This window comes from Megascapheus bottae, chromosome 20 (genome assembly GCF_031878675.1).
Source record: "Megascapheus bottae isolate mThoBot1 chromosome 20, mThoBot2.hap1, whole genome shotgun sequence".
In the NCBI taxonomy this organism is placed as follows: Eukaryota; Metazoa; Chordata; class Mammalia; order Rodentia; family Geomyidae; genus Megascapheus; species Megascapheus bottae.
Window position 1 is genome coordinate 20162985 of NC_143528.1, and position 13195 is coordinate 20176179.

At 43.8% G+C, this 13195-nt stretch overlaps 1 protein-coding gene across 1 annotated transcript in view; it reads left to right on the plus strand.

Annotated features, from left to right (window-relative positions):
• The first annotated feature begins 10923 nt into the window (after positions 1-10923).
• The window catches only part of Acsl1 (acyl-CoA synthetase long chain family member 1), a 68983-nt gene continuing 66711 nt past the window's right edge, over positions 10924-13195 (plus strand). The window contains exon 1 of the mRNA XM_090354135.1: positions 10924-11031. The gene's annotated coding sequence lies outside the window, so the exon portion shown is untranslated. The remainder of the gene's footprint in view (positions 11032-13195) is intronic.

Here is a 13195-nt window from a genome sequence, read left to right on the forward strand (position 1 = left end):
ACAATTATCTAACTCTAATTTCTCTAAATTATTAACAACAACAACAACAACAAATCTATGATCTGGTAGTCTAATTAACTTGAAGAAGAGAACATGGGAACAGGAGCATCAATATGTTTCTAATGGTGAGTTCAAATGCTCTGATTTTATTGGTACACATGGTAAATATGATCAGTTTTGCCTCTCCAGTATTTAACCCCCTTTCTACTTAGTTGCATGGGGGTCATATTATCCTATTGGTGAGTATAGATGATGAAGCAGAGATTGTGTGTGTGTGTGTGTGTGTGTGTGTGTGTGTGTGTGTGTGTGTGTGTGTGTGTGTACTGGTCCTACGGCTTGAACTCAGGGGCTGGGTGCTGTCCCTGAACTTTTTTTGCTCAAGGCTAGTGCTCTACCACTTGAGGCACAGTGCTACTTTCAGCTTTTTTCTGGATATTTTGTTGGCGATGAGTCTCATGGACTTTTCTGCTTGGGTTTGGCTTCAAACCATGATCCTCAGGTCCCCGTGTCCTTACTAGCTAGGATTACAGACTTGAGCCACCAGTACCAGGCAAGAGAGATTTTTCTATGCCTCCACCCTTGGCAACTAAGGCACAGGCTCAGGACTAACCATAGACAATCAGACACTCTTACCTGAAATGTTCACCCTTGAGTGAACATCACAGAGGTAAAAGGAGAGCTGTGACAGCCAGGTGGCATGGTACCCACCTTGTAGTAATGGCTTGCAGGTAGGAAGCAGTATTCTGACTAGATTGTTCATGTTACAAGATGGCTATGGTTCTTCTTGCTTCTTGATCCACATACCAGATTAGATCGTCCAATCTTTGAAACTCTCCAGGATTTTGTGTTTTGTTTTGTTTTGTAGTGAATTTTAGATTAACTCAAATTAGTCACAGTTGATTCCTGGACCAGAACCACAAAATAGTAGGTGCTAAGTAGATGTAATCTAGTAGTGAAGATGCTCAAATGTGCATGAAAGGTGGCAAACTGAAGCCTATCAATTATACACTAGGCTACTGTGCTTTCTTTTTGCTCAACATGCAAATTATAGATCATTGATGATACCTCAGTAGAGATAATACAAAAGAAATGAAGAATTCAGAAAACGGCTGGGCATGGTGGCTCATGCCTATAATCCTAGCTACTCAGGAGTCTAAGATCTGAGCATCAAGGTTCAAAGCCAGCTGAGGGAACAAAATGACCTGAGACTCTTATCTCCAATTAATCTCTAGGAAACAGGAAGTGGGGCTTGGCTCCAGGATAGGGTGGTAGCCTTGCCAAGAGCTAAGGGACAGCACCCAAGCCCAGGGTTAGTATAGTAGCCTTCAGCTCAGGGACAATGCCCAGGCTGAGTTCAAGCCCTAAGACCCACACAAAAAAAATAGAATTCAGAAAATGACAACTATCTAAGTTTAAAGTTTTCAGTAAAAAACCAGGTTCTTGGCAAAACAAGCATTTATTTTGGAAGAGCAATTCAGCTGAAGAAGAGATGTTGTGCCCAAAATTTGAGGTCTCCAAAGACCACCAAGTTGTTGAAACCGATATTAAAAACATGAGTGTTTATTACAAGCTCGAGTCTGGGCTCACAACTGACACCATTGCAGTGGACCTGAGTTGAGAACCTGACCCTCTTGTCAGCAGGATTTTTGTACAAAGTCAGGTCTTGGGGGTTTCCAGCTGAGTTACTACTGATTGGTTCAAATCACAAGTTTAAACAATACAATGTTCTCTTATGTCCGAGGCTCTGATGTTTGTCACCTTGTAAAAACATTATTAAAACAGAGCCTGACTTCAAAATGGCTTCACTGTGGTTAGGGCTGTACAGAGACTAGAAACAATAAACATGCAGATATTTCCAACAGCAAGTCTAAATATACTAAATGTCACAAGGTGCCTGCTCTTTAAATGGAAACCATGCTAAAAATAGTTTGACAAATATGAAAATGCATAAGAATTTGAAGCCATGACAAAAATGTCAGTCCCCCTAAACATGTTTTAAATAATCTTTAATAGGGCCGGGAGTGTGACTTAGTGGTAGAGTGCTTGTCTAGCATACACAAAGCCCTGGGTTCTATTCCTCAGTACTACATACACAGAAAAATCCAGAAGCGGTAATGTGGCTCAAGTGGTAGAATGCTAGGCTTGAGAAAGCCCAAGAACAGTGCCCAGATCCTGAGTTCAAGCCCTAGGACTGGCAAAATAATAATAAATAATAGTAATAATAATAATAATAAGACGACGAAGAAGAAGGAGAAGGAGAAGAAGAAGGAGAAGGAGAAGGAGAAGGAGAAGGAGAAGGAGAAGAAGAAGAAGAAGAAGAAGAAGAAGAAGAAGAAGAAGAAGAAGAAGAAGAAGAAGAAGAAGAAGAAGAAGAAGAAGGAGGAGGAGAAGAAGAAATCTTTAGCTGTGCAGAGGGCAAGATTATCAATTTTAGCTAATCTTTAAAATTTTTATATTTACGTTGAACTAATTTCAAAACCAGCTGTAAGATAGCTCAGTAAAACTTGAATATCTGAGAGAGACTCTTGGCTTTAAATGTGTATGTACAGAGATATTACCAAATGAGGGCTGGACTTTGAGCACATGGCCAAAGTGCGGGAGACATCAATAAACCTTTACAGAAGGCTAATTAGATAAACTTTTGTGGTGCAAACTTTAGATAAAGACGGCATTCTAGGGCTAGAGAAACATTAGGTCATAATGCTATGAGTTCTCTGAGGTTCCATTTTGTATTCTATTCTATAAATCAAGGCCAGGTGTATGTACACACACACACACACACACACACACACACACACACACACTCGTACATCACCATCTATCTCTGTGGTAAATTTCCACTCAAGTAAATTCCCACTCAATGTTTTTAAGCGAAGCCATGAAGTCTTGTCCTTAGAATGAAGCTTCAACCCATTACAGGTTACAGGTGCATGCAGATGTGAGGTGTTCTATTAGGGAACCTTCAAGTCCCTGCTGTCAGTAATGGGAACATCTGGAAAGTTACAATGCAGGATGTATTATGTGGCAGGCACTTTGAAGATTATAGTGCTAGCTATTATTATACCTCCTTTTTAGCTGTGACAACTGAATGGTAGAGCTAGCCCCTATAGTCTTCCGATCTTAAAGACTACAAAGTGAATGTTCTTTCTAATTTATCACAGTCTTTAATCTAGGAACCTTAGGAAAACACCAGGATACAGATAAGAAATGTTTATGAAGTGAATGTTTAGCTCTTTCATCGGATTGCTCAAGAGGGCTTGTGGCTCAGAAAAGGTAGGGTGTGGGCTTAGGACTACCTGAGGTGTGGGGTTGGTGGTTGTGTAGTGCAATAGAGAAGAAGATGAGAGTGGAAGTGGTAAGGCTGCATGTGTGTCTGCTCATCCCGATGTAGCATGCCTCTGAGCTGATATACCAGTACCAGGGCATACTATTGTCCTGTTTTTAGGAAAAGAGCAAAAATGATCCAGTCCAAGTCTTAAAAACATGTTCCTCTGTGTGTGTGTGTGTGTGTGTGTGTGTGTGTGTGTGTGTGTGTGTGTGTGTGTGTATGCAGCACATAGATATTTTAGAAGTGGGGGTGTATGTGATGCTACATGGACAGGGATAAACCTTTTTACTATATGTGTATATTAGTGCATATATAGGTGTATATTAGGTACATATTTTTTTCAGGATTTGAAATTCATGGAATCTGACAGAGTGTTTACCATGTGGCCACCATAATTCCACTTCCTGTGTACCTATTCTTGGTTATCCCTTTCCCATACTGATAAATGATTTACCATGCTTTGTTTTGGCTAGTGGGAATACAGGTTATGTGGAGATTGGAAAAGCGATTGTACATTGAAGTTTGTACCCTTCTCTCTGCTTGGGGGGGGCATTATTTGAATGTGCTTGAGCCTACTTGGTGAAGTAGCTTTGTGGAGAGCTAAAGGAGCTCAACACAGAGTCTGTCAACCATCAAACCAGTGAGTGAGTCCATTTCAGAACTACTCCCCTAGAAAATCCCCCCCGCAGAAGAGCCAAGCAGAGACCAACAGAAGAACCACCCACTGGAACCCGGCCCAAGAGCCAAACCACGTAATGATGAGCCAATCAATAACTATGGTTTTAAGCCACTAGGTCTTGGTGTGATTTTTATACAGCAAAAAACTAATTGATAGTTAGGAATCTTCTGATTGATGGTGCCTCCCAATAAAAATGACCAGGGATTTTTGTTGTTTTATTTTGCTTTCAGGAATATATTAAAAAAATAGCAGTATATCTAACAATTGATTGTGATTTGCTTAACTTAATGCCACTTGGCAGATGAGAAAGCTAAGGATTTGAGTGATATTTGCTGTAAGTTTATAACTAGTAACCAATGGGATTTGAGTGTATGTACCTTACACCAATCTCATAGTTCTTCGCCAGCTGATAATTACTTCTAGCTGGGAAAGAGAATGACAAAACAGCATTGGAAGGAAAGCATGGTAGGGGGTCAGAGGAGAGCTTGGAAAGAATTTGAATTGTATTGTTTGAAAATGAGAAGCCACTGAGAGATAACAATGACATAAAATCTTCATACTACCCCAAGAAACAGGAGATTCTGATCTCATCAATAGTTCTGTGTTGTTACAGAATAGCAAAGGAAGGAGAAAACCTGAGGCAAGGACAGGTGGTAGGTTCTAACCCAGAAGGAGGAAGGCGAAACCCAGGGAAACAATTGTGTAGATGGCTGCAGGGATAAGCTCTCATCAAGTACATGAAACCCATGGGTCAGGCGCATTGGAAAAGAAAATGGCTGTGGTGAAAGGAAGACATAGGGCTTAAGTAGGTCCCCTGAAGACTTTGTGGTTCTTATCAGTACTTTCAGAATAGTGTTGCATTGGTGGGATTTTCCCTTTTCCCTTCCTGCTAGAGATTGTGATAGCAAATCCAAACAGTGGCAGTACAGTGCCCCGAAATCATTTTCTATTTGGATTAGATTGACTAACTGTGAGGCTAATATAGCTTAGTTTTCAGGACTACGTACAGAAGCCCTTTGTGAGACTTAGGGAAGGGCTCTGGCAACATGCTCACACACTTCACATTTCTACAAACTGTGCAAAAGATGATTGAGGGACCAGGAGTGTGGCCTAGTGGTAGAGTGGTAGAGCCTAACATTCTTGAAGCCCTGGGTTCAATTCTTCTGTACCCCATACATACCACCAGAGTGGTGCTATGGCTCAAGTGGTAGAGCACTAGCCTTGAGAAAGCCCCAGAACTGGCAAAAACAAACAAACAAACAAATGATTGAACACTATCAGTGGAAACAAACAAGCAAATCTCTTCTGCTACCATTTCCCCTTTTGGTGGAAACTGAAGTAACTAGGGTCATTTTTGGAACCCAGATAAGGGGAACAAGGGCTGTACCTATACTTGTTTGGTTTGGATGTGCTATATTTGTGAAATTTGCATTAACAGAAATGCCTTCAGGACTTCTTCGGACTCTCTGCCAAGTCACCAGCCATTCTGGGAAGAGCCATAAGTCATACTCCATATCAACCTATGTGTGTTGTCAGAGAAAGAGGAAAATGGGGAGTGAAATGTATATATCTGGAAAGTGTCTGACTGAAAAGTCTTACAGTTATCCCTCATTTAATATGGAAAGCAATCGATTCACGTTGCACCAACATGTCACACCACTAATCAAAACTCCATTTCAGAAACAAAGAAATAGAAAACCTTATTATGGCAGTTGTGATGGCTCATAACTTTCAACCTAGGTACTCAGTAGGCCGAGGTCAGGAAGGTCACAACTGAAGCTGGGTGTGGCAGTAGAATGGCAGTCCTAGCTACAGTGAAAGTGTACATCAGAAGACAACAATGCAGGCTGCCCAGGGAAAAAGCATGACCCTGTCTCAAAAATAATCAGAGCAAAACTATCAATTTTTTAAATGGCTGAAGGCCTGCCTTACACATGTAAAACCCTGAGTTTAAACTCAAGTGCTAGCAAAGTTCTTCAAGAAAATTTTTTGTTTCCTTCTAGAAATTATATTATAATATGTCATATGGGGCTAGGAATGTAGCCCAGTGATAAAGCACCTACCCAACATGTGAAAGGCCCTAGTTTCTCTCCTGAGCCCTGCCTTTTTAAAAGTGATGAGTGCTCTTCCTTCCAACATCTGTAATCCCAAACAAGAGAAAGGCAGCCACATTTTACAATATACCCAACCAGTATTCCTCAAATCTGCACAAGGCCTTTTAAAACAAAGCTAATCTAGTATCGCAATGAAGAGAATTCCACCTCACCCAGGTTTGAATGGCCATTATCAAGAAAACAATAACAGGTGCTGGCAGGGATATGGCCAGGAGGCAACACAATTACACGGATGGTGGGAATGTAAGCTGGTTAAATCACTCCGGAGAACAGTGTGGAGATTCCTCAAAAGACTGAATGTAGATCTCCCTTATGATCCAGTAATCCCACTCGTGGGTATTTGCCTAAATGATCACAAACAACGCCACGATAAAGCAATCTGAACAACTATGTGCATTGCAGTATTATTTACCATAGGAAAGATATAGAACCAACACAGATGCCTCTCAGTAGATGAATGGATCAAGACAATGAGGTATGTATACATTACAGAGTTCTATGTTTTTATAAAAAAGAATGACCTTACCTCGTTTGTAAGGAAAAGGAAAGACTCAGAAAACATATTAAGTGAAGTAAGTCAGACCCAAAGAAGTATAGACTTTATGGTGTCCCTCATTTGTAATAATTAGTATATGTCTAGGAGAGTCCTAGCAGAGGATTACTATAGCACAATAGCTATGTACATATGACCTTATAAAATGATGCTAATTGAAATGAATTCCAAGATATGGAAACAAAGGTGCTTTTTAAATGTACTGTTTGAAATTATTTCTTTTTTCTTTTGTTTATTTTTTCCTTTGGTTTATCCCCGGTGGTCACTGTTTTTGATTTTGGTGCCCTGTGTCTTGTCTATACATTTATCTAATTTGGGGAAGGGGGGGACCACAAAATGGTGAGACAAAGGAGAAAGGGCTAACCAATATAACAGTGATACTATGTTGGACAAGGCACTATGTTGGAAATGAAATTTCAACTTGAGGGAGAGGAGAGTTGGGAGAGGAATGGGGAGATGGGAGAAAACAAGGAGTGGATGATACTCTTCAACAAGAAATGTACACATTACCTTATGTAACCGTAACCCCTCTGTACATCACTCTTACAATTAAATTAAATTATAAAATTAAGGCCAAGAGTTGTGAATTCTTAGGATCCCATTCCAGAGCTGGAGATTCAAATGTGTTTCACAGAGGATGACGTAGAGCTTAATTCAGATTTGCTGAGGTCCATGTTCTCAATCATGATGCAGTACTGTCTCTCACTAAAGGTTTTATCTGATGACCACAGGACAACTCTGTGAGCTGTGAAATTTTTTGAAATAATAAAAGAAAATTTTAAAAATTATTTATATTTATCTTGTTTTATTTTAGTGGTAGGCTTCATCCTGAAAAGAACCTGAGAGTTTATTTAGTCCAGCCCCCTAATTTCTAGAAGGAAAATATAAGATTCTAAAATGAAGCTGAATCTGGGTCACAATGTTACCCAGAAGCTTCTGCCAGAGAGTAGGGATTTAGTCCTAATTTTGGTGTGTATACATTTCCTACTCTAACATCGTCAATCACCTGCACTAAGAGTTGGACCCCAGCTGGGCGCAGTGGCTCACACCTGTAATCCTAGCTACTCAAGAGGCTGAGATTTGAGGAGCGAAGTTCAAAGCCAGCCCAGGCACTGAAGTCTGAGAGACTCTTACCTCCAATTAACCACCAGAAAACCGGAAGTGGCGCTGTGGCTCAAGGGGTAAGGCAAAAGCCTTGAGCCTGAAGAGCTCAGGGACAATGCCCAGGCCCAGAGTTCAAGTCCCACAATAAACGAAAACAACAACAAAAAGAAAGCCACTAGTTTGAAGGGAAGATGTCTTGGAGAGAAAAGAGACAAGGTGAGAGGATCAGTGAGACAGCCTTCTACATGTTATAGAATGAAGTATGCTCCCTCATAAATTCATATGTTCAAGTACTACAAAATGTAACCTTATTTTCATATAGCAACTTCTTATTTTTATTTTTGCCAGTAATAGGGCTTGAACCCACGGTGTTTGCCTGGCTTTTCCCCTCAAGTCTGGGGTTCTACCTTCGAAGCCACACCCCCACTTTTGGCTTCTTGCTAGTGAAGTGAAGATAAGAGTTAGGTTATCTTCCTGGGATGGCTTCAAATGGTGATCCTCAGATCTCAGCCTCCTGAATAGATAGAATTCCAGAAGAGAGCTTCTCATGACAGACTGGATATAGGATATTGATAGAGGTTTTCAAGTTAAAACAAGGTCAGTAGGGCAAGCACTAATGCAGCATGGCCGCTGTCATCGTAGAAAGTGGAGATTTGGACTGCATACTGAGAAAGAAAGATGCTTGCAGGAGAGATAGGGAAAAGACAACCATTGGCAACCAGAGACATCTGGAATAGACGATCTTCTGATAGCTCTCAGAAGGAAGCCATCTTTCCCACATCTTAATTTTCTACAGAGTACCCAGAACCAAGACACAATAAATTTCTCATATCAAAGTCATCCACTCTGTGGTATGTAGTTACACAGCCAAGAAATACACTCCAGAACTTGCAAAGTTCCTGAAGAGGCCTTGGGACCAAAGAACTAAATGGAGCAGAATTAGTAAGGAAAAGAAGAGACTAGAAAAATAAAATCATGGCTGGGAATTTGGCCTAGTGGTAGAGTGCTTGCCTAGCATGCACGAAGACCCGGGTTCAATTCCTCAGTACCACATATATAGAAAAAAAAGCCAGAAGTAGTGCTGAGGCTCAAGTGGTAGAGCTCTAGCCTTGAGAAAGTCCAAGGACAGTGCTCAGGCCCTGAGCTCAAACCCAGGACTGGCAAAAAAAAAAAAAAAAAGAAAATCCAGAGTGAAGGGGGAGAGGGAGGGAGGTAAGGAGGGAGAGAGAATGTGTGTGTATTAAACAGAAACCCAGAATTAGCCAAGTGGAAACCAATAAACATAAATGTAGAATTTTTTTTCTTGTAAACGGGTGAGTGTAGATTTGGAAAATATAGACCTGGAAGATGATGTAGAAGAACTAGTTGTTACAAATGCCATTGGTGGGGTGGACTGTACTCTCAGGACCATTATACAATAAAGCCAACACACTGGGTAAGGAAAGAAATACTGCAATACTGCAGGTGCTCCAGACAAGAGAGAGATCTCCCTGGGAAAATCCTTAACGTTTCTAAATTTAATTTTTTAGTGTGGGTACTAGAACTTTATTTTACGTCCTCACATGCGTGGTAGGCTATTTTGTTCAAAGCTGGCACTTTACCACTTTAGGCATACCTCTACTTATGGCTTTGAAGGTGGTTAATTTAAGAGTGGGTAAGATGGACTTTTCTAACCAGGCTGGCTTTGAACTGTGATCCTCAGATCTCAGCCCTCTGAGTAACTAAGATTACAGATGTGAGGCACCATTGACAGAAAGTTCTTAAGTTATTATTAGCAGGAGTCAACTTGAACATGCTTGTGACTAAAAGGAACAAATGCCATTTGACCAGAGTGTAAGCCTCAGTCTAATTCCCCAGGTTGCTCTAAGAGGAGGCAGGCTATCTTGTGTTCCAATCTTGCCCTTACTAACAACTTTCTCCTTGGTAAGAGGGAAACAATGACAGCACCACTTCACAAGGTTATGCTGATTAAATAGGGCCATGCATGTTAAGCGCTCATAGCAGTGTCTGTTATTGTAAGAGAAATTTACTTATTTATTTTTTGTTTCTATCAGTCATGGGGCTTGAACTCAGAACCTGGGAGCTGTCCTTGAGCTCTTTTGGCTCAAGGTTAGGACTCCAGCTCATTGAGTCACAGCACCATTTCCTGTTTCCTGGAGGTTAATTGGACATATGTCTCAGGGACTTTCCTGCCCCGAAGCTAGCTTTGGTCTGAGATCCTCAGATCTCAGCCTCCCGAGTAGCTAGGATTACAGGCGTGAGCCACCAGCCACCAGGCTTAGGAGAAATTTATTATAACAAGCCCCAATCCCAAATCTCAAATCCAAAGAAGCATTAGATAACAAACCTCCACCCAATGCTAGGGTGGAAATATTCCGTACCTAGACAAAACGTTTATTAGAGCTTAAGAGATACTGGTAGACCTCAGGAAAAGCAACATTTAAGATGTGAGCCTGAAATGCATCTCAGCCTCTGAAACTTCCTCCTCCCAAAAGTCATGCTAGGGAATTCTTCCCATCCACACAGCCATGGCTGAGCAGGACCCGTTCCGTTTAGCCCTTGGGCAATGCTTAATCTGTTTTCTGCTCAATTCCCCTGGCCCGCACTGTTCAGGGTTGCTTCAAAAACCAGGATGTTACAGAAGGGTAAACACGTCTTCCTAGCCAAGGATTGTGGTGAAACCTGGTGTGGGGCCCATGGTGAAATCAAGGGAAAAGATGTCGTGTATTTCATTGCCAAAGAACAATAGAGAGGGAAGCACTTTGGCCCCTTACGGGCCGCTGAAGCCCCTGCCTGCCAAGAAGTCAGCGGGGCAGAAAGTTAAGGACGGAAGGCACTGCATCGTGAGGTTCTCAGGCTTTGGGGTTCAGGCGCTCTGCTCCCTCTGATTGACAGTAGAACCTGAGGGCAGCCTGGGAGGCTCTAGCCACTTCAGTTGGCGGCTAGCGGGGCTGGCACGTTCCAGACTGGGGGTGGAGGCAGGCGGGCGCCGGAGCTAGGCGGGGCCTCGTCGGGGGCGTGGCGGGAGGGGCGGGGCCCGGATGGGGCGGGGCTTGGAAGTCGGAGCGGGCGGGGCGGGGCGGGCGCGGCGGCACGCGCACTTACAGCGGCCAGCCGGTGCGTCTGCCACCACGGGGGCGCAGCCAGAGGGCAGCGGTGGCCGCGACTGGTTAAATAGCATCCGGACCTGGCGCGGGGCGGTGAGTGGACAGCAGTGACAGCCGCCTGCGGAGCGGCCCGGGCAGCGGAGGAGGTGAGTGCGCCCCGCCGTGCAGGGCCCGGGTCTCGGTGGCGGAGCGCGCGCGGCTGGGGTTCACCCAGCCCGGCCGAGACTCGGAAGCGGCGACGAGGGGCACGGGAAAACCACCTCGCGGCTCCCGGGACGTTCTGCTCTTCCGGTCTCTGCTCTGCGGCCTCGTTTCCCTTGGCCGCGGGGAGGCTTCCAGGCCTCCAGAGCCGCCGCCTCCGCCGCCGCTTCCTGCGCCCTAGCCCGGCCGGGGTTGCCGGCCCGCCCGCCGCTTCCTGCGGGTGCGGGGCCGGGTTCACGGGGACGCGCGGCGCGGGACGGGCCCTGGGCTGGTGTGGCGGCGGCGGGGACCGGGGCCCTGCCCGGTGCCGAGGCGCGATGGCCTGGCGGGGCGGGGGACCACCGCGAGCATCCCTTCCTCGGGCCCGGGGGCGTGGGGCGCGCCGCGCGTGGCGCCCACGGCAGTCCCCGCGTCGCCGTGTGCTGGGGGCCCCTGCGTGGAGCGCTCTCCGGGGACAGGTCGGAGGCAGCCCCTAAAGCCGCTCGCCGCATGGAGAAATTCTCGCTGTGTCTCCAGAGCGCCCACAGCCCCTGCACACAGCCGTGACGGCTCATCCACATCAGAACTGGCTTTCTATTTTTAATCTTTTTTAAAAAAAATTATTATTATTTGAGAAGTAAAGGCGGTAGCTATCATCTTGAAGCCGTAGACAGCCGAGGTAGGTGGCTTGAGTGAACACGTGAATTAAAATCCAGCTCACCAGTGTAGCTGTCAAGGCTGGCAAACCCTTCTCCCCACTCCACCCAAGCTCGAGGTTAAGGAGCCTGATGAAGACTGGCCATGATAAAAAGTGCCCTTCAAGTGCCCTGGCTAAGAATTTAAAGTGCTCCTTGGAGCTTGAGTATCCAAAGTTCTTCTCCCTTATGGTTAATAGTTTATTAACCATGAGTGAAACTGCTGGTCAGATTGTGCAGTTTGTGTCACACATTTCACAGCATAACTTGTAATTAGCTCGGTGGAGACAATTATAGAACACACACACACACACACACACACACACACACACACGCGCGCGCGCGCGCGCGCGCGCGCGAGCTTGCGTGCTCTTTTGTTTGATTCTAGTTCTTTTCAGGTGTGTTCAGCAGGTAAGTTAGTCAAAAACTGAGTTGATGATCTGCACCAAGAAAGTAGAGCCAAAAGGAACCTGTCCTAGGTAGTTGGACCATACAAACAGGTCCAGGTCTTTTTCTTCTTTCTTGTTCTGTCTCCTCCTCGCTTGACTGGGTTCCTCCTTAGAGAATAGGCTGCAATGCATTTAGATTGTTGCCTCTGTGTGTGTGTGTGTGTGTGTGAGAGAGAGAGAGAGAGAGAGAGAGAGAGAGAGAGAGAGAGAGAGAGAGAGAGAGAGAGAGAGAGAGAGGACAAGTGCACACAGGCTAAAATTTTATGAATGGATACGTTAGCATACTCTCTCCTCTCAAAGTAATACAGGCATACAAAGACCTCTGTTTTGTATGTTTAATGAAAGCAAAGATTTTTTAAACCTCCCTTCCTCCACAATCATAAGCATTTTGACATATTTCCTTACCATGTCTGTTACATGTATTTAGACAGTATTTTAGATCCTGCATCCCAACTAAAAATGATTCTCTGGGCTTTTCCATTTTGGACATTTAAGGGATGACAAATGACAAATGCACATTGACAGGATATCTATTTGTCCTGTTCAGACAGAGTTTTGGTCTTTGTTTCAACTTAAGTTTGAGATGACTCAAAGTGTACCAGCATGCCACAGTGTTGTGTTCGATGTCTAGGTCATACAATAGCTTTAGTTTTAATGTGTTTGTCTTGTAGAATATGATTGTGACTGGATTAATGGAGGAGTTTAAGAAAATTCAGGTAGTGTTGTCATGCTTGCTTTGTTTTCCTAGAAAAAGCAAGTCCAAGGATACTAGTCATTTCTAGGTACTTATGTTCAGTAACTTTAGTGGACACTTAATATTTAAGGCCAGTTGAATTTATTGTTCAAGCTTGTGGTTTAGAATAGATGCCCATTGTTGCTTTGTATTTATTGTTTTTTTACAACCAAACTGTTCCGTTTAAACCCATTCGTAATGTTTTGTAGACAGTTGTGTGCAAGCAGTATGCTACACATTTTCTGTTTTGAAG